Here is a 22,448-nt window from a genome sequence, read left to right as displayed (position 1 = left end):
GGTTATAAAAATAATTTTTGTTATGACTTTCGCTCCCGAACTTCTCATTTATGCAGTTTCTTTCTCGCACTAACACTTTCACACTACCTGTTGTCGTCAACACACACACTCTCTTCTGTCTACGGCTTAGTTTGTTTTCCCCTCTTCTCATCAAGCCACCTTTCTTCAGTGCAGGACAAACTCCCACTGTGTGTGGATACCTGCCACTCGGTCACGTTTTCTCTCTCGTTTTGTGTGCTAATTACTCGGTCGCCCTATCGTCTTGTTGTACTCGTCATTGTTTCGTGATTTCACAGATTTCTATGATTGTTTTGCCTCGTTTCTTTGATAAGTTAATTTTTAAATTCAGTAGACAATGTCTAGTGTTGAAAGTGGTTCAGTTACTACAAACCAGCCAAATCTATCGAAGCAGGATCTTTCCAAACTGGTTATTACAAATTTGTGATGCTCCATATTATTCAATTTCTAGTAACAAAGTGTTCACTCAGTATTTTCTGATACACCACTGTAGATTACGCCAAGGATAAACTATATGTATATATGTGTACTTTAATTCACGTGTTCATCTTTATACAAAAAATAATGTGCGATTAAGATCATTGAATAACTATTATTAATAATCTTCTGGTTGTTCATTAAAAATCTTTGTTAAAAGTCAGTTGTTGAGGGTAAATTACGTTTTTACTTGAAATGTTTTTAAATAATGACTATTATTTAATGAATAATGGTGCTATGAACATCGGTTGAATCTAATACATTTAACTCAATTATTCATTATGGGATACACATAAATAATGGTCTATTGAATACAGCTACATAAAACTTCTCCCAAAACAACGAAGTTTAGTTCACCAATATCATTCTGTGAGTTACAAATACACCATCCACTTTCACCAACATGTTCTTCAGATGATTTTAGAGCCGTTTTGTTATTAAATTCATGTCTGTGACTTAGATTAAACAATATTACTATTTAATCAACAAACAAATTGAATTTGAGAATAATACATTGATTATGTGGACATAATTATTGAATAATGTTTATCATAATTTCATTATAATAGTAAAACAAAGTGGTATACAACGAAATTAATTTAATTTAATTTCTAATAATTTAACTTTATAGATAAATTAGTTATGAAAGGTTTTCTTTACATTGGTAAATGTTTATATATCTTACATCTGTGTTTATTATAAAATGTAAAATTAATATATAAATCTTAAGTTGTATATATATATATATATATATATACAGTTCAGTGAAAATTTTCACTGCAGTAAGTGAAATTACTTATTTTCAATAAAAAAATATTTTACTTTTATTGTACTCAATGAACAAAACAGTTAATTAACAATATAATTTTGATTTTCTTTCTTAGAAAAGCAAAGTCCAATTCTTTTGGCAAAAACGAGCTATGTGTCATTTTATTTTGCAATTTTACCCAACACGTTCTTTTAATTGACTACTTCATAGTTTGCATAGCATAATAACATTGCACAATGAACTACAGTGCAGAATTATCGTATTTTCAAAACAAACACACATTCAAGTAGCAAATGAATGAAGAGTAAAACCTATCACAGAAACTTTTTTTTAATACTTTCAGCTTCTTCATAACTTTATTTTTTTCCAAGAGGCACTGTGGTTAAGCCACAACACAGTTAAACTGCACACAGAAAATCAAGAATTGACTGTAAAAAGTTATTTATATATATAATGTATTTTTATAATCAAAAACAAACTTGAACAACCAAAGTACAGAATTACAATGTAAATGAAATGACACTTACCTTATTTTTTTTTTATTTCAAAAGCCGTTTCGTGGGATCCTACATCATCAGTTGTATACAAGATATATTTATATAAAATTACACATCAAACATAAAAGGTTTTAAATTAAAATTACAATTATATATGCAAAACCATTTGAAGTCAATTAAATAAAATAACTACATGTATATAAATAAGATGTCATAATTTAAAAAAATTAAATTAAATTTAAAAATAAAATAAATAGAAAATTTATACTATGCAACCTGGCCCTGGCCAGCCAATGTTACATTACTGAATGAATTTGAATTAAATTATTTATTTACATTATGATTGCAATTTTAAGTTGCCGCTTTTATAAGAGTGTCACCTTCATATTCTGTCTGAAAGTAGATTGAATTAGAAATTCTGATGTATTTTTATGTATAAAATCTCTTCAAAATGTCCTAACTTTTACTGTTACTATTTAAATTAATTTCTTTATTTCCACTATTTCCAAATTTGTCCGAATATCAGATACAGTATGTTTGTTATTAATAAGGTGATCAGCAACATTAGATAAATGCAATTTACCATTTTCATAATTTTGAATGTGTTCTAAAAATCTAGGTTTAAAAGACCTATTAGTTTTATTTATATATATAATCACAATCATTACACTTTATTTTATAAATTCTGCATAAATTATATATAAGTCAGTGTGATTGTTACTTTATAAATAGTTTATCATATGACTGTTTGTCTTGTATGCCGGTTTAAATTTACTATTATCATAAATATTAGTTATATTTTCAACATTATCAGTGTATAAATATTTTAAATATATGTTGTCAATTTTTTGTGTATCATTTATACGCATAACAGTTGTATTATTAATTTTTGAATTATGTTTTTTGTAAATATTGTCATCAATTAAAGAAACATTATAACCATTAAGTTTAGCAATTTGGTTGTGGGTTTCCTATATACTGACATTATAAATTGACTATTTTTATTAATTTTGATACTTAAAAAATATTTAAAAAATAGCAATCACACTGACTTATACAATTCAGGTGGAATTTATAAAATAAAGTGTAATGATTGATAGTAAGTGTAATAATGATATATATATATATATAATATTAGGTCTATTAGGTCTTTTAAACCTAGATTTTTAGAACACTTTAGAAATTATGAAAATGGTAAATTGCATTTATCTAATGTTGCTGACACCTTATTAATAACAAACATACTGTATCTGATATTCAGACAAATTTGGAAATCAAGAAATTTAATTTAAATAGTAATAGTAAAAGTTTGGACATTTAGAAGAGATTTTATACATATAAATACAAAAGAATTTCTAACTCAATCAACTTTCAGACAGAATATGAAGGTAACACTCTTATAAAAGTGGTAACAGATGATGTATATAAATAATTTAATTCAAATCCAATCAGTAATGTAACACTGGCTGACCAGGTTACATACTATAAATTTTCTATTTACTTTATTTTTAAATTTAATTAAAAATTTTTTAATTATGACATCATATTTATATTGTTACTATATATATGCCTAATTTAATATCAGCGGGCGATAACGGTAGCAACGATATGAGCAAGCGCACAGTATACGGACGCGCTCATACAAGCATCACTCCCACCATAGCAGCAGTGCAGCCCCACCACTCTCAAGACTCCTATAAAAGAGGGTGCAAAACAGTGAATTGGCAATTTATCGCCGACCACCACCTAAAGAAGAAGTTGGAACAAGTGGGATCTCCCGGTGGATGCCAACATCCCTGCTGGAGCAGCAGGCCTGGCTGGCCCACCAAGGGAGCTGCTAGATGCAGATGCTACATTCCTGCTCCAGCTCCAGCTCGCTGGACTTTAGCCGACCTGCCAAGGAAGCTGCTGGACACAAACATTACCTTCCCACTCCAACTCCAGCTTGCCGGGCTCAGCAGCAAGAGCTGGTCCAGCGTGGGATCCCTCAGGGAGAACCGTGTTGGCAAAAGACAACTGACACCCTGCGGGGCCACCACTGCCACGCTGTAGTGAGGTCCCAACTGTTGCTGAGGGAAAGCCCAGTTGGACTTGAATGGACAAGCCACAACTCCCCGACTTCGCCGAAGACAGCTTCCGAAAAGAACAGCTCTTCTCAGAACTAATGCAAAAAAATGGCCCTTTTCAGGGCTATTACAAGGTAATGAATTACATGCCGTCAAAGCCATTTGCTGACAATATACACATTGTTTTTTTTAATTGACTTCATATGTTTTTGTATATATAATTGTAATTTTAATCTTTTAATTTTAATTTAAAAATTTCTATGTTTTATATGTAATTTTATTTAAATATATATCTTACATACAACGGAAGATGTGGGATCTCGCATAAGTGCTTTTGCAGGAAAAAAATAAAAAAGGTGTCATTTCATTTACTTTATAATTCTGTACTTGGTTGTTCAAGTTGGTTTTTGATAATAAAAATACAATATATTGGTACAGAGGAAAATGGAGTCTTATAAGTACTCATGAGAGTACTTATAAGACTCTTATAAGTAATCATAAGAGTACTCTTATAAGTACTCTTATAAGTAATCATGAGACCTTAATGATGGTGAGGGGGCTCGAGTGCTCAGTGATACAGAATAGCTGGACCAAAGGTGCAACCATATCAGAGAGTTATCTGTTGAGAGCCAGACTAAGAAATGATTCCTGAAAGAGGGCAGCAGCTCTTTCAATAGTTGTTAGTCAGAATGACTTAAACGGCCATATCAACTTCACTCAATCCTCTGAGTACTGCGCAGCTTGTAATTATTCGGAGGCCAGTTTTCTATTGCACTTTTAAAGGTATTTACCAACAAATTGTGGCTGTGTAACATTCGTTGAATTTTCAATACTGTATCTCTTTCGACTCCTTCAATATACTGACAACGACGGTTTACTTCATTTTCTACATCACCCGTAAAATACACCTGCAAAAATGTATGCTGTTCATTATCTGCTGGAAAAAGTGATCCAATTTGATGATATATCTGTCCCTGTACAGTAAAAGTTGGTGAAAATCCGGGCATTCTTATCACTTTATCTACTCCAAGGGACGTCATTTGTAAGCAAGAGTTATACTTTCTGATTTTACTTAAAAATTGCTTCGACTCATCTGTAACACTTAAATATAAAGTTTTTAAAGGCTCCTCTCGTTCACCAAGTAAAGGAAGCAAAACTTTACTACTGGAACAGCACATTCCAGCAGTTTCATCTTTCCGTTTCAAAGCATCGCAATCCTGACATTTTCTATTCATCGAGCCAATACCAATTAAAAAATGCTTATGGTATTCAAGTGAAGGATCATATTGAAATCCAGAATTATTAAATACAGACCAATTGTTACTCATGAAATTTCGACGGCGCGCGATTTGCATTTCTGCATGAACGATTCTTCTGGAGTTTCTCTCGCTCTTATATCTGCCTGCTGTTCAGCTTGTCTTTCTAAACGAATTTGTGTTTGAATTGGCGTTTCAGCTGCTCTTAAGGTAGCTTGGCATTCAGCTTGCTCATCTAACCTTTCTTGTCTCTGAAAAGTTGTCTCACCAGCCCTCAAAGCACATTGTCGCCTCGCTTGTTGTTGTCGTCTTAGTTCTGCGTGAGCGGAAGATTCTCGAGTTCCAGCAACCTTTGCCGCCTAGGCCCGTGATAAATCCCTGGACAGGTTAAATTTTCGCTTCCGAGGAATTTTAGAAAAAAAAACGGAGTAAAAACTGAAAATAGCGTTAGAAGTAAAACAATAAACAGGCACCTAACCTCAAAAACTGGAACAGTTTTAGTATTGCTTAGAAGTGACAGAAGAATAACAATAAATGTAGAAGGATTCGAAACAGCAGAAGCACTATACTCAATTGAATAGTGACTTGACCGTCGGTATTACAGTGTTGGATTGGAACTTTATTTCACTTACTTACTGGAACGCCAGATGGCGTTGAATTTGGTCAAATCTTTTGTCGGACGATCATACCTACCGATATAAATTTTTTACCCTCCCGAATAAAATATTGTTATTTTTTTACTAAAAAGTGTCCTATGTCCTTCGCAATACCTTTGAGAATATGTGTACGAAGTTTCATGATGATCGGTCGAGTAGTTTCTGCGTGAAAGCGTAACAAACAAACAAACTCACATTCGTAATATTAGTAAGGATTATTAAGCTCCGATTGTAAAAAAAAATTAAGATTAAAAAAACATAATTTATTAATAAAATAAAATTTTATGTACTTTTCATTTTAAAAAGCTGTGTATATGTAATGTAATAGACGTACAAGGAAGTCATATGGTGTCCGCATCAGATTTTTTATATTATAAATCATTTCAGTTGTTCCATGCGTTTTTCCACTTCCCTTACTATTTTTCCATAGTTGATAAAGGTTTTTACTTTAGAATCACAGTATGTCTGAAAAGTTCCCGAACTAAATTTCTGTAGTAGATACAAGTATCACCATCTCTCGGACAATCAAGGAACTACGTAGTACGATGTCTGACGAGTGTGTACCAAATCTCATCCCTCCAGTCTCGAGATATATTCGGTCGCGCACGTTGTGTTCATGTGACTTTGTGCGAGCTCGCGATATGGAACACAGAAGTGCGATAAAATTTAGTGTTCGACTTAAAAAATCTTTCGTTAAAATTATTCTATGATACAGCAAGCATTCGGTGTTGAAGCCGCATGTTGTACTACAACATACACGTGATAGAAGCGGTTTAAAGAGGGTAGTCATTGGATGACTACGAACGATGCGGGAGGCCGTCAACGACTGTTCACGACAAAAACGTTGCGAAAGTACGCGCGCAACTGGTAAAACCGTAAATTCTAAATTCTATTTGGAAGTAATGAAACGCCTGATGCGTCGCATTCGTCGAAACCAGCCCAAGTACCGGGATCCGGGCAGTTGGACTCTTGCAAGGCAATGCCTCGGCACATATGGCAACAGTTTTAACAAGTTATTACGCCGCAAATCAGATCGCCTTCGCTCCAGCAGCCTATTTTTTGTTCCCAAAACTAAAGTTTAAGATGAAAATCCGCTTTTTCGACGACGTTCCGGCCATTCAAAGGGAGTGCACCGGGTAGTTGGAAGGCGATCACACTAAGTGATTTCTTCAAAGCGTTTGACGACCTCTAGTAGTGGTGCTGCAACGAGTGTATAACTAGAGAAGGGTTCTGTGTAGAGGGCTGATGTGAGTAAATTCGTTTATCTTTAAACCTGTATTTTTATTTAACTTTGTTAGGGAACTTTTCAGACACTGTGTGTACTTGATGTAAAGAAGTTAATTATTATAATAGAATTCTCTCGTACTTCAATTTTAACTGTTATAAACATTTATAAATACCATACTGTTATATGGCTTGCCTTTTTTACATTTTAATGACATAAGTTCAGGTTACGCGAGCTTATATGATAAATGGCAAATCCACCCACAGGCAGACCTGCATGAAGGTAATACAACAGGGCTGCTAGTCGTATAAATTAAGTTTTCATAATTTATAATGAATTAGGCTAATTTTTATATCGGCAAATATAGTTTACAACTTGAAAATGAGTTTTTAACTAAAATTACTGGTCAAGTACAACAATAAACTACATATTAATCTTTTACAGGAGGCATAATACTATATTTTGGAAAAATATACAATTAAAACTTAATAAAAATAAAATAAAAAAATATTGTTAGTTTAAATGTTTATTTAAAAATGAAATCACATGATAAGATTCTCTTGATTTTTTTTGAAGGAATATATGAAACGACATTAATATGTACAAACATCACATAGTAACTTGTACAAAGAATTATTTTTGCTACTAACCAAGACCGACCGAGCTATAATGAATGTTGGAGAGTGTAACTTAATTTGTAAGGCCTTACTAATAAACAAGTTAACAATTTAAACGGTTGTAAAATTTAATGTTGTGCAGTAAATTATTAATTTCTGAAATGACATTGTTACATGAAATTTAGATAAAAATACAAGTAACATTTTTTTATGCAAATACAGCATTCTTTTCTGTTTTTTATATTAACTAATTATACAACTTATTTAATATTACGGCACATTTACTGCTGATCATAAATTGAGCTCGCATAAGTGCAGTATTGCATCGTTTACCTTTGTAACAAAATAAATAAATAATATGACTTGTATGCCTTAAGAGATATATTCATTCAGAATTCAAATTTATCAACAGAGTAAGAAGTAATAAAAAAAATTTTAAGGTAATAACAAAATATTACTAAAACAGAAAATGATAAGGAAGTGCATAATTAATTATAATTTATAATTAATACAATCTATAAATAATAATAATCATGTATAAACAACTTCGATAATCTTATAATAAACAAGACACTAGGACAATAATGATTTTTAAAGTTCTTCAACACAGAGAACATTATATAGAGTGTATTAGTAATACAAATAACGATAACAAATACAAATAAAACCCAATATCTGTACCTTTGATTATTTAATTACAAGATTACTACTAATTATTAACATATACAAATACTATGTATATATATGTGTGTGTGTGTATATATGTATGTGTGTGTATATATATATATATATATATATATATATATATATATATATATATGGTTTTATATTTCTTTTAAAATTATTATGTTTATTAGGTACAGAAAGAATAATACAATTTTCTGTCTATTTTTAATCTGTTTTACTTCAATAAAAAACTGATATTTAAAAGTTTTTATTTACTTTTTTTTTGGTTGTATTATTATTTTCTCAAAATTAAATTCTCTACAAGTTTTGTTACTAAATCTTATGCATTTATTAGTTATGTAACAAAGCTATTATACTATAAACCTAAAAAAACTTGTTTTTCAACATCGAATTTTGTGTTTTACATCAAAATCTTTAAAACTACTGGGGTTACAGTTCTAGGACCTGTTTATTCTATTTCCCAGTTCAAATTACATAAGAAACCACTAACTTTACTCATTAATTTAGGTTCCAATTACAGTTGGGCTTCATTTTATTAGAGCTGATAAATCCGGGCAAAATCTTTCGCTAATGTAACTTGACAACAAAGCGTTTCCAGATCTACATTTATATGAACCTTTTTAATTATTTTTACCAGTAGAACATGTCCTAAAAGTTTCTCAGTTTCTTCATGGGGCATCCTGAATATGAATCTTTAACCTTGAGAATTCCGATCGATGAAACATTGAGTTTCATTTCAAAAGCAATTCAATGTGTAAATGTAAAAATTCATTAAGTATAAAAATTTGAGCTAATTTAAATTTAGTTTGTACACAAAACAATAAATTACCTTTCTGTACTTATCTTTTAAAAGAAAATCATTTAATCTAATTTCTTTAAATTGAATTCACTAATGTGTTAAAAAATTTCTATGTATGTAAACTGAATACTATTCTATTTTAATTATGAATTATATAACAAGAAAATTATCATCAGAAAAATTCTTGACATTCCCTCAATGAGCCGATAGTTCTGCATCTGCATCCTTCCTACTTCCTTATCCTTGATCCCTGTAAGCTTAGACAGGTAACATGAGGAAACTGTTAAACTGTCCTAGCTATATGCAATGCTGACAAAGAAATTATCAGCAGAGCATCTTCTTCATTACTGAAGCACTGTGAGCAACTAGCTACAGGACCATCTACAAGTTATTTAAAGGATCAACTAGTGTTGGATATTAAAGCAGGTAAAAGAATTTTTACTTCTATAATCTAAAATCTAAATCTTAACGTAGATTGATAAGATAAATACATATGAAATCATAAACTGTATCATATGTTATTCAATAATCAGAAAAGGATGAACCTCTTACAGACGTAAGTGCACACATTTACTGCTACTTTCTTATAAGAAAATATGAAATATTATGTTAATTAAAACTTTCAGCTGTTTCCTGTTCATGTGGAATGAAGTTGAACAATTTAATGGAAATAATTACATAAAATTATAGTAAGTGTAATTGAGGAATTTCTAAAAAAAATATTGTCGTTATATGGAGCTATTAAAAAACATAATACTTAATGGTCTATTATATTCAATGAATTTTATAAATATTAGAGAAAAAAAACAAAATGTTGAGTTGAAATAATAGTTTGAATGTATGCTTACAGTACAACTGAACTTTTTTCTATACATATAAGAAATGCCAGACATCAGTTATGTTTCTTCATTGACCTTTTTCAGTAATATTCATAAGTATTGCCTTTTGAAAATATTAGGACAGTTTTGAACACAAAAAATTTCATTGAAATTTTATAACAAAATTATACATTTTATAGCAGCATTTTTGATATACAAAGGCTGATGTTTAGAAATAATCCCTCTACAGGCAGGTTAAAACATGCATTTTTTTAAAGAAATAAAATGATTTAGCGTACATGAAAATTGTAATGTCATAAAATATTAACAATTAAAATTTGCATTTGTCAAAATATTAAATTAATGAATAAGGTTACACATTTACCAATTAAACAGCAATTTAGTATTATTGTTTCAGAAAATAATAAAGGATTAATCTGATTTAATTTAATTCCATAATTCAAAGTAATTTAAAAATATCATAACATCAATTTAATATTTACTGTGTTTTAATAAAAAAATTTTCATCAAAACTTATTTATTTTAGTTTTAACTGGGCGTTTCAAGATCCTACAACAAAATAAATATCAAGTTATCACATATAGAGGGGAGATATAAAATTACTAACTAAACAAATATTCAGATCCAGATAAAACAGTGGATATTTGTTAGAATTCACAGACAATAGATAATCTCCTGACAGATCCCTTAATACAATATTGAATACCATCAAAACCAAAATTAGAAAGTATCTGTCACTTATTACAATTCATGACAAGCATACTGTACCTCTGCACTTTAAACAGCTGGGCCCAAACATTTGAAAATTGGTACTATAATTATCAACTTGAGAAACAATTCCCTCTACTATCTCCTCAATGCTGGTAACATTTACAGCTAAATTATTTAAAATCTTAATCCTTAAAGAATTACAGAACAGTAAAAACAAGGGTCATTTTAGCACAGATAAGAATTTTTTCTGAATAAAAGTGAAGCAACAAATTGGGTGCCAATATTCATCATAATAAATAATTATGGCTAAAACAATATTTCCAATTCATATTAAAAAAAATTTTAACAAACTAACAAATTACAATAAGAGTTAATTTTCCAACCGTGTCAACAGTAATCAACTTATTTCAAACCATGAATGCATTCTAGAACATTCAATTACTAAAAAAAAAAAATTGAATTTGGCATAAGAAGTACAAATATAAGTTTATGAAAATGTAAATACTTAAAATTAATTTGTATCATATTTGCTGATTTTAAAAGTTAAATCACAGTGCAATGTTTTCTTATTACCCCATTATAATTTAATCATATTACCAAAACCCATTTGAAATTTCTTAAACACTTCAAAGATACCTTCCTCCAGAAAATATATAATTTTTTTTTTTTAATTACAAATATAAATTTGACACAGCAGCAATTAGAAATTTACAATGAAAATGTGCTACCAAGTGGAATACCCGTAAACATAAACAAATCAATATTGAACATACTATAATGCAGAAATAACTAGGCAGCAGTGTATTGTGAATCTTCATTAGTTTTTATAAATTACATATGTTGGGTACAATTTTTACTAGTTCACATGCATGTTTGAAACATATGTTACTGTAAAACCAAATAATAAAATCAATTTAATTTTATTTTCATTGATAAAACCTCAAAATTATTACTTTTTCTGCAACTATTTAGGGATCTATAACTTAAATGCCTTCAGAAATAACTTGAAACTATGTACAGTTGGTACAAGGTTGTCATGCAGTTAGTATTGCTAGGGTTAATATATTATTTTTAAACTTTCTCAATCTCATAAACAAAACAAATGGCTCATAATAAAACTCTGAAAGGGTACGTAAAGCATGATGCAAGCCACAAACTTTAATCTGATATTGTTACCATGTGACAGCAACATGTGGTCTTGTAACATATTGTTAAACGAAAATACTTACACAACTTAAATTTCATAGAATAATAAATATTAAGCAAAATCTCATAACTTTTTAATTACAAAATATTACCAGAAATGACGAAAAGAAGTAATTAGTAAATAATAAAATTGCATACTTCCTAAATGATAAGCAATTTGATAACTCACATTTAATTGTTTCTCTTCGTTATATGTTGCCGATGCTTTAAAGATTTGTTTCAAATCATCATTTCTAACATCCTTTTCGAATCCAATAACAGGATCTTCTTTATCGAAAAGTAAATCCATAAAACTTAAGTCGACAGACATGATTCCATATGCTGTTAACTTATCAAATAATAAGTAAATAAACCAAACGACCGCACGTTACTATTAATTTCAACGGAACGAGATTTTGCCTAACAGTGGTATATGAAAATTCCACTGATACTGCACCGATTTGAAGAAAGCATCAAGTAATAAAACCAACGAGGCCTATCACTCGCCTACAAAAAGGCGTGATAAACACAACTGGTTTATTTTATTACTTCCCAAACAGAAACGTATGTATTATTACTCATACATATAAAAGTAACTAAATAAAACATTTACAGCAAGAAAATACAATATTTAAATAACATATACATATTTAAAACTATTAAAATCGTAGGAACCGAAATAACACCATAACAGTTGCAACGTGGAACTAATGACGTAATGAACGAGTAAATAAATCAGAAAGGTAAGACGCATCTACTGCAACGCTCCTGCGGTTTTAAAAGAAATTAAAGTAGCAAAACGAAACTATGTTAAGGACTTTTGGTTCGCTACGACAGCGTTTTACTAAGGTAGCTTGTCTCCAAAAAATGTCTTATCAGCGAATTATAATTATGCACATGCTGCTGTTATTAACTATTTAAAAACAATATTTTAGGGTTTTATAAATAGACATTCTATGTAATATTAACCTTCCTGTAAATAAAAATGCCAAACATTTCTTTGGACTTTAATTTTTAGTGGTACGTATGCATAATTCTAGTTAGAGGTCGTATAAAATATTACGTTTCCCAGTCAACAGTGCATGTTAGCGATGTAACCGTGGTAGTGGTTTATTGAAATTTAATCTTTCAAATTATTAAGAACAGCACTTAAAAAAGATATAGAATTATAACGACTTTATTTTAAACTATTTTCTTTATGGCTTAATAGCCATAAAGAAAATATCACCTTTAATAAGGTGATATCGACTGCTTATGTTGACCAGTATTACCTCTCAACAGTATGTACTGAAAAGCCACTATTATGTTTAACTTGTTTACCTAAAATTGGGGGGCCAGTTATAAACTGGCCTTCCAAGATGGCAGTTTATTATAAACTATTGCCTGCAGGGCAATTACTTCTTCACTGTTGACTTAGTAGGGTAGTGGCTGTTGAACTGTCCAAGGAGTTGTTAACTAAACGGAGTTACATAAAAATGTTTTGCTTTCAACTGTGTTAATAGCCTTTCTGTAAGCAATTTGTCAAAACTTATATTGAATGAATCATTGTATTACTTTCACATTTTGTTTATTGTTTGTTCATGTGCCATTTCTTTCCCCAAGCTAATCTGTGAAAATGCATTCTGTAGTTCCAACACCTAGTGAAGTATTACTTAAAGTGAAAACAAACATGCAATATTTCTAACTGAGGTGTGTGAAGTTGAGTTGCACTGTTTATAATATAGTGGAGGGGATAGTATACTGTGCATCCTAACTTCCTAAACTTAGAGAAGTAATACCTTCATTTTTTTTTGTACATTGTGAAAAAATATGCCATGTAGCATTTCATCTTTAACAGTCAAGTTTGTATACTACAGGTAAATCAAATTTGTTGGACTGTTTGTCTGTATGCATTGACATAACCTGTTTTTGAAGCTATGGAAAATTTATTCACTGTGGTTAACATTAGTACTATAAAAATTTGGTTTTTCTTGTTTTGTTCAGTTTTTAATAAAAAGAAAGCATTCTTTTGCTCAAAATAAATATTTAATTATTTACCGTACATCCTTGTATTAAAGTACAATAAATATATATTTACAGTAAGGTTTTGGAAGCCAAAAGTTTTTATAGTATAGGATGATCAGAGTTGTACATCAGTGTCAGTTGTGGTAGGTTTACTGAAGAGTTTAAATAAATGTTTGTGATGTGAGTTTTGAGAAGTTTGCAGATTTGTATTTTCATAACTGGTCATGAAGGTTATATTACAAGTCTGCTTATGGCCTTAAAATATCTTTTCCATTGACAAAAATGAATTATCATGAAGTACAGAAAAAACTCTACGCACAGATGGTTGAAACAGCATGACAGTAGTTGCACAGTTCATGAGTGATGCGGATAGTTGCCAATAAACATGTTACATCTTCTCACAACCTGTTGGCCAAGCTCTCCCACAGTGTCATCATCTTCAATCCCCCCTTCGCTCTTCTCTTTAGATCACTCAATTATTTAGCTATAAGAATGCATAGTATAAGCCAAAAAAGTGACTATGTTATATTAATTTATTATTAAAAAAAAAACCTTTTATTTATCTCATTTCTGCAATATTTCAACTTTTTACAGTTTTGAAATTTTCAATTTTCGAATATTCCTGTGATGGAAAAAATTATTATTTTCAGATTCCGCATTAAAAAAATACATGAGAATCAATTACCAGAAGTTAAAAAACATTCCAAAACCCAAATTTTGCAGGCTTGTGCAATTTGAAGAAAAATAAAAAGAATCATAAGTCACTGAACTCTTCATGTTCATCCACAGAAGTTTATGAGTTTAATGATTTTTATCTATAAGAAGGAATTAGGCTTTCTAATGAAAAGAGTAATTCTGGGTTTGCTTCTCTATCATTATCAGTTTTTCAACATGAATGTTATTGTTTTTTTGTCTTCAGTCATTTAAAAGTTATCATAAAGAATTAAATATTTTGTCCAAGTTAAAATTTAAAAACTCCTCTAGCTGGCAAGAGATATCATCTCATAATCTTAAAATTATTCAGAAATAATTTGCTTAAGTTTTTAGTACATTAAATGAATGTACTAAATCTTTAACATGTTTTCATCTTGTCTTATAGAATCAATAGTTAGACCTCTTAAAAATAAGGGAAATAAAAAAATTGTTACAGGATAAAATACTGAGTTACAAGGCTTGGTCAGTTGATCTCTGTCCAAAAATTGCTTAAAAAAGTAATTCACAAAAAGGTGACTAAATTCTTAGATAGATCCGTCTTTTTTTGATAATTTGGTATCAACAAGAACCTGACTACTTTTATCTTCCCTGGATTGATATCTATTAACAATCCATTAGAGAAAAGATTTGTCCAGAGCTTTCAATTCTGTTCTTTATATTGTTCTGTAAACTATGGTATAGGAGGTGTTTCATTAACATTAATAATGTCACTTTTAAGAAAAAGGACTCAAGTAGTAGAGCCGAAATTAAACTTAAGTAATGAGCAAAAAACCTCTCTTGTCTGATGAAAAATTCTAAAATAAAGACCTCTTATTGTCACCGATTTATGTTTTGGATGTTACAAAACTGACTGATGCTAAGTAAGTTATGCTGACAATACATCATTTGTATTCTAGGTGATGATGAACTGTTATTTCTTTCAAAATCAGGACAGCTCAATTATGCAATTGCAATATACTGTAATACAAATAAAATATATTTCTTAAAGTAAATAAAACAAGCTTTTGATATTCCGTTAACCTATTTACTAGGATACTGGGGATGGAGAAATACTAAGTAACTAATAGAAATAAAAAAATAACTGCAGTGTAAAGAAGATAAAGATTTGTGTATATGGAAAACTTCAGTCTGGGTTTTTGTTTTTTGAATACTGGCATATCATCTTAGCTAGCATGTGGTATCAAATTTTGGATTTTGTAATCAGTATGCAAATAGCAGAGGTTTCAATCTGAAAGAACTATGATTTCATGGCAAACTCAGAGCAATAAGAAATGAATGATATTTACATATTATGCAACAAACACGATTAAATGTTCTCTAAAAATAAAAACTAAACAGTCGTTAAATTCAAAATAATAATTAATTTTGTTTAGAATCCAAATAATAATTGCGATATCACCGTGCGACTTTAAACAATGTAACCTTTATCAAGCAGACTGGCACAGCCATTACAAATAAACGTTTTTTTGTAGCAGTATAGCACATGTACAATAGACATCAGCTAAGCTTAAATATTGTTACACATAGTCAATAGTCATTTTATTCTACACCACTTGAATAGTATATGATGAAATAATGGGAGTGATTTTTGCACCTCCCAGCAGATGCAATGTATGGTAGCAACATCATTTTTTTCAAGCAGAAGGAACATCTACAGCTGATATCCACTGTTAGCTGTCTTCTTAATGGTAATAATTATTTTACTGAAATTCAGTATTCTGTACTAGGTGTTTTTAATAGAATTTAATGGTATTAATGTAATGAGTGATGGTTCTGTGAGAGAATGTGCAGGAAATTCAGGAAAGACGAGCAAATATGCACAACACTAAGGAAATTAATAACATTTCATTGTGAGTGATTAACTTGAAAAAATTGAACATGCCATCATAATAAATAGTGCTTCACAGTTAACTGAACTTAGGAAAATTTTCCTCAAATTTTAAGGTCCACTCTTTACAAAATTGTTACAGACAGATTGGGTTTTTGTAACTACTGAAACACCAAAACAGCTAACAGATGCCCACAAAACTAAAAGAATGGGAGCACCATTGCATTTTGTTTGCAGTACCAGAATAAAGGGAGTGAATTTCTTGACGTTACCAGTACTGGGTACAAAACTTGGATTTGTTTCATTAATAATGAGACAAAAGAATAGTCGAAACAGTGTATGCACACACGCACATTCACTGAACATGCCCAAGAAATTTAAATAAACCAATTCAAATGTTTTGGGTTCATAAAGGAATTTTGTAGATAAAATTTATGAAGCTAGGAATTGTAGAGGTTTATTGTAAAATATGAAGCTTAGAAGAAAGATTACAGAGCAAATAGCAAGAGATGCTAATGAAGGGAACTATTATTTGCATGACAATGCACAGCCTCACGTCATCGCTAACAATAATAGTGTATTAAACAAGTTTAAGTGACACATTTTTTTTTACCATCCCCCTAACAGAGCCATAATTTGGCAATGTCTGATTTTAATCTGTTCACAAAATTGAAGAATCTTCTGACTACTCAACACTTTAAAAGGAATAATAAATGATTGCGTCAATGTCTGGATAGGTACTTTGACAGTGCTATTCCTTGAATAGAGAATAAACAAACTCGTGCCATAACACAAGTGCTTGAATTATTTGACTACGTCAAGAAGTAACATAAGTATATATGTAACTTTTGTGTTGTAAATTTTTTTAAATTTATTTGTATTACTTGATCAGATAAATAATAAGTAAAATCTATAAATAAATAATAATTGAGTATTAATTAATTTATAAATAGCTCTCATATTACAGATGTTACTTAAAGGCTTTTTTCATTGACATTTGCTTTTTTCTTTTGTAGACATGCACAAAAAAATATTTTTGGATGTAATTGATATATTTTCAGTTCTGACCTTTTCCACAATCCCTACTAGCTGTCTTCAAATAAATTGAAATTCACCTCAGCAATACAGAAAAGAACATATTAAGATATAAAACCCAATTTTATTTTTATTAAGTGGTTTGTATGAAGTGAATCTTCAAAGACAAGCTTTTTCTGAAAGAAACTTTTACTCTATATAAATAGTATAGATTATAAGATGGATAAAATAAAATATTAAAATTTGTTTTGTTGTGCAAGTTAAATATAGGTTTTTCATAATTTTTCATTTTTCTTTTTTATTTCAGCATTCAAATTAACACACAACATATAAATTATGATTCAATGTTTTAAAAAATTAATAAAATAAAAAGGAATTAATAGCAGTATATATTTCAGTATATTACACTATTTGAAGCACAATAAGTTATGTAAAACAACATTTAGTTGCTTCTCTTCTTTTTTTTTTATTTTGAAAAAATAAGAAACATAGGTACTGGTAATATTAGTAGTTAAGTTGTGATCCTCAATAGGTAGCAAGAGGATGTTTTTTAGATTCTATAATTAAATGATGGTTTATAATTAGTCTCATAGGGGTTAAATATGATTTTTTCTAACTGTTTTTTTTCAGTTATTTCCTTGACATTTATCAGCAAAATTTATTCTTTCAGGTGTCACATGCAAATGGAAGAAAACCAGTATTTGAGGAGAAAGAACCTAAGTTAATTTTTAACAAAGAAGAAATTGTTGAAGATTTTCATCACATTGGTAAACATGTTGTCAAAAGAATAGAAACAAAATCAACCAATGATAACATAGTTAATTTAACGGAATAATTATATTGGTATTTTTGTAAAGAATCTATGATATTTTTTTCACTACCTTTCAAGTTCTTGTTTGTATATTTTATTTTTCTGTTTAAAACGACAAAAAAAAGGAGAGCCTCTTAATACAAATTAGCATTGTCATTATGTATTAAAGAAACTTTCACTAAATTTTGAAAAACTGTTATCTGAATTGTACACCGAATCTTACCGATTCCTTAATGCAATACAAATTCCACCATCAAGATTATTCAAACACCGTTTCAAAAAGTTAATTGTTGATCAGTTAATATTGCCTACCTATGCAGACTAATTAATTCATTCTGATAAAAAAGTAGTAAATAAATGATCAGCTGTTATTTCCAAACTATAGACAAAATTAGTTATTTCATGCTGTTAAAATTTTTTTTTCACAATTCAGTCAGTTTTGTTTTTTAATAGTTAAATTTCAACATACTGTATTCAATTTTTTCTTAAGTAATTTACATGAATCTTTTCAAATTTAAATTTTCAACATTTCTAATTGAAAAAAATATATACTTATTACCCATTTAACAAATTTTTAATTCAAGCAGTTTATATATTTTCATACGTATGTTCTAGTCTTTTACTCTTTGTCAGATGTACTGATTTTGATGAATTCTTATTTTTGATTTTGTAGATGAAGTTCCTGTGATGGTTCATTGTATCTTTCTTGCTTCTTTGAAAATTATTTTTTTGACAAAATAAGTTAAATATTATTTGGAGATATTTTTACATTTTTGTTGGGATTAAGGCTTTAATTTGGTTCTGACTTCAAAAGTTATAAAGAACTCTTGCTTTAAAGAATTAAAAAGGTAATATTTCTTACATTTTTTAGTTCAGTTTTTCAAATTTAGTTTGTTTTTTTTAAATTTATTTTATTTTTATTTATTTTGTTGATATAAAAAAATATTGTGTATATTTATCGATTAGTATTTTTATTAAAATATTGTCATAACAGATGCTAGAAATTTTGATTGGGAGAGTTGCGATTTTACATTTACAGTATGTATATGTGTCTTAATATGTCAATTTTTCTCATTGGCCCATACTATTACGTCGAGGTTTGAGTCAGGTAGATAAAATCAAGAACATAAGGCATGTATATATCTTCATATAATATTACATCTACTTTGTACTCCTTTGTGTGGCTCTTATTTTACTGTATTTATGTGAACAATTCCCTTGTTCCCTTTGTTTAAAGGGACCCTTTAAAAATAAATATGATAATTCCAATACTGAGATCTTGTAATTGCCAATCTCTTTTCTGTAACTAATTGGAATGAATGTGTGTTTCAGTTCTACACATATGCAATCTTAAATTTTTCTTTATTTTGTTAATGTCATCTTCCTTAATTTTTTTTTATTTCCCTGAGGTATTTGCAATACTGGATATATGGTCTTTTAATCGGTACTGATCTATCTTTTTTGTTGTTACACCACTTAAAACGTAAGTTATGAAGAACTTTCTGAAATTTGATTATTCAACTGTTTTTTCAAAACTTCAAACCTAAATCTTAATACTGTGACTGGACTGGAGGCCTGGGTGTTTTTGAGGTGTCTAAAAAAAATTACTCGTATTATAATAATAAGCTAGTGCATATACCTATTTTATGTTACATCATCTGAAAGAGAAAGAAAGGAGCTATCATTAAAATTAAAAATGTATGTAATAGATTACTTACAAAATACATTTACGCCATCTATAGTTCCTTCAAATTTCATAAAAATTAAAAAAAAGCAGCAGTGCACAGTACTAGTCGATAAACATACAAAATTGTTTTAATCGCTGCACATTATGACTTTTTATAGTGTATAAATGATAACACACTTTCTAATGACAAAAAGTCAAAAGTTTATAATAAATGTAAAATTAGTTATGAATTTTCAATAATTGGTTTGTTTTTAAGTACTTATTCACACAAATAATCAATCATAAAACAAATCAATGAAAGAAAAATGTATAAAATAATAAAATTTATTATTGATTTAATTTTACAAGCATAGTTCACTGACATAGTTTTTAAATATATTTACATTAGTTTTGTTAAGGTTTTTTTTTTTTACATAGAGTAATTAGCCCTAGTGAGGTACAATTTGAAGCAAGGAGGTAAGCACAACGGAACTGAACAGTTGGGGCACCACCAAATTGTTTCTTTTCTCTCAGACTTGCCTTAAGAAGCTTTACAATAAACACACAATATAAAATGTTAAAATAAAAATAAACCAGAACACAAATTAAAGCACATAATACACATAGTACGTACATTTTATAACCTAAAGTGCTCTTGAACATGAGGTTTTGTTTTTAATGTTATTAATTAAAATATCCGCTAGACAGCACTGAAATTCATATTAGTCTTTAATGAACTACTAAAAGAGTCTACAAGGCCTAGCAACGAGTATAAGCCCATCACTGTTTACTACACATTTAAATGTAGTAGCCCAACATCCGCTAGACAGCACTGAAATTCATATTAGTCTTTAATGAACTACTGAAAGAGTCTACAAGGCCTAGCAACGAGTATAAGCCCATCACTGTTTACTACACATTTAAATGTAGTAGCTCAACATATACTTTGGCTCCAGCCTTACACATAAAATAATTTGTTGGCATATACTTGAGCTTAGGCTTGAAAGTGTTAAAAATAAGTAAATATTTTAACACAAGTTTGTTTAAGGAATTTCACATCAAACAAAATTGTAACATCTATCTGGTTTAATATATGTAATACATTTTTGTATGTGAAATAAAGAAGGTTTGTAATTATTACAAAAATCCCTAACTCAAGCAGCAAACTTGGAAAAAGACAAAACATAATTTTTTCACTCTCAAACCTTCATAGGAGGCTATCTGCTTTTCATCCTCCAGAATGTTCTCAGTTTTTAATCCCAGTAATCTTGGCAAATTGCATTCTAAAAAATTAATCTCATCTATCAAAAAAAAAAAAGTATCATTTTTATTTAATTATTATTACAATAACAATTATAACCAAATACATCATTATAAGACAAAAAAAAAATTAAAAAATAGGAAAGAATATCACTTATTAAGTCAACAACTAACTGTATTGTGTGATAAGGTATTTTCATGCTGAAGCAAAACTTACTGTGACCTTAGAAAGTTTGCAGCCTGCCAGTAAAATAATTTTTTTTAATCAAGTAATTTCAAAATTAATTCTGTTTAACTCTAGTATGAAATTTTATAATTTATTATTTTAAATTATTATTGCTGAACTTGATACAGGAAATTTAATATATATATATATATACTTTTTATATATTAACATTTTATATTGTGTGTTTATTGTAAAGCTTCTTAAGGCAAGTCTGAGAGAAAAGAAACAATTTGGTGGTGCCCCAACTGTTCAGTTCCGTTGTGCTTACCTCCTTGCTTCAAATTGTACCTCACTAGGGCTAATTACTCTATGTAAAAAAAAAAAACCTTAACAAAACTAATGTAAATATATTTAAAAACTATGTCAGTGAACTATGCTTGTAAAATTAAATCAATAATAAATTTTATTATTTTATACATTTTTCTTTCATTGATTTGTTTTATGATTGATTATTTGTGTGAATAAGTACTTAAAAACAAACCAATTATTGAAAATTCATAACTAATTTTACATTTATTATAAACTTTTGACTTTTTGTCATTAGAAAGTGTGTTATCATTTATACACTATAAAAAGTCATAATGTGCAGCGATTAAAACAATTTTGTATGTTTATCGACTAGTACTGTGCACTGCTGCTTTTTTTTAATTTTTATGAAATTTGAAGGAACTATAGATGGCGTAAATGTATTTTGTAAGTAATCTATTACATACATTTTTAATTTTAATGATAGCTCCTTTCTTTCTCTTTCAGATGATGTAACATAAAATAGGTATATGCACTAGCTTATTATTATAATACGAGTAATTTTTTTTAGACACCTCAAAAACACCCAGGCCTCCAGTCCAGTCACAGTATTAAGATTTAGGTTTGAAGTTTTGAAAAAACAGTTGAATAATCAAATTTCAGAAAGTTCTTCATAACTTACGTTTTAAGTGGTGTAACAACAAAAAAGATAGATCAGTACCGATTAAAAGACCATATATCCAGTATTGCAAATACCTCAGGGAAATAAAAAAAAATTAAGGAAGATGACATTAATAAAATAAAGAAAAATTTAAGATTGCATATGTGTAGAACTGAAACACACATTCATTCCAAT

The 22,448-nt window shown here is 29.2% G+C and overlaps 1 protein-coding gene across 2 annotated transcripts in view; it reads right to left on the bottom strand.

Moving 5' to 3' along the window:
- Positions 1-22,448, bottom strand: part of LOC142329734 (nucleolar protein 6-like) — a 110,021-nt gene that overhangs the window by 4,291 nt on the left and 83,282 nt on the right. The window lies entirely within an intron of this gene.

The sequence above is a fragment of the Lycorma delicatula genome, chromosome 9 (genome assembly GCF_047948215.1).
Source record: "Lycorma delicatula isolate Av1 chromosome 9, ASM4794821v1, whole genome shotgun sequence".
In the NCBI taxonomy this organism is placed as follows: Eukaryota; Metazoa; Arthropoda; class Insecta; order Hemiptera; family Fulgoridae; genus Lycorma; species Lycorma delicatula.
Note: the sequence above shows the minus strand (reverse complement) of the source record. Positions and strands in the feature narration are given on the sequence as shown.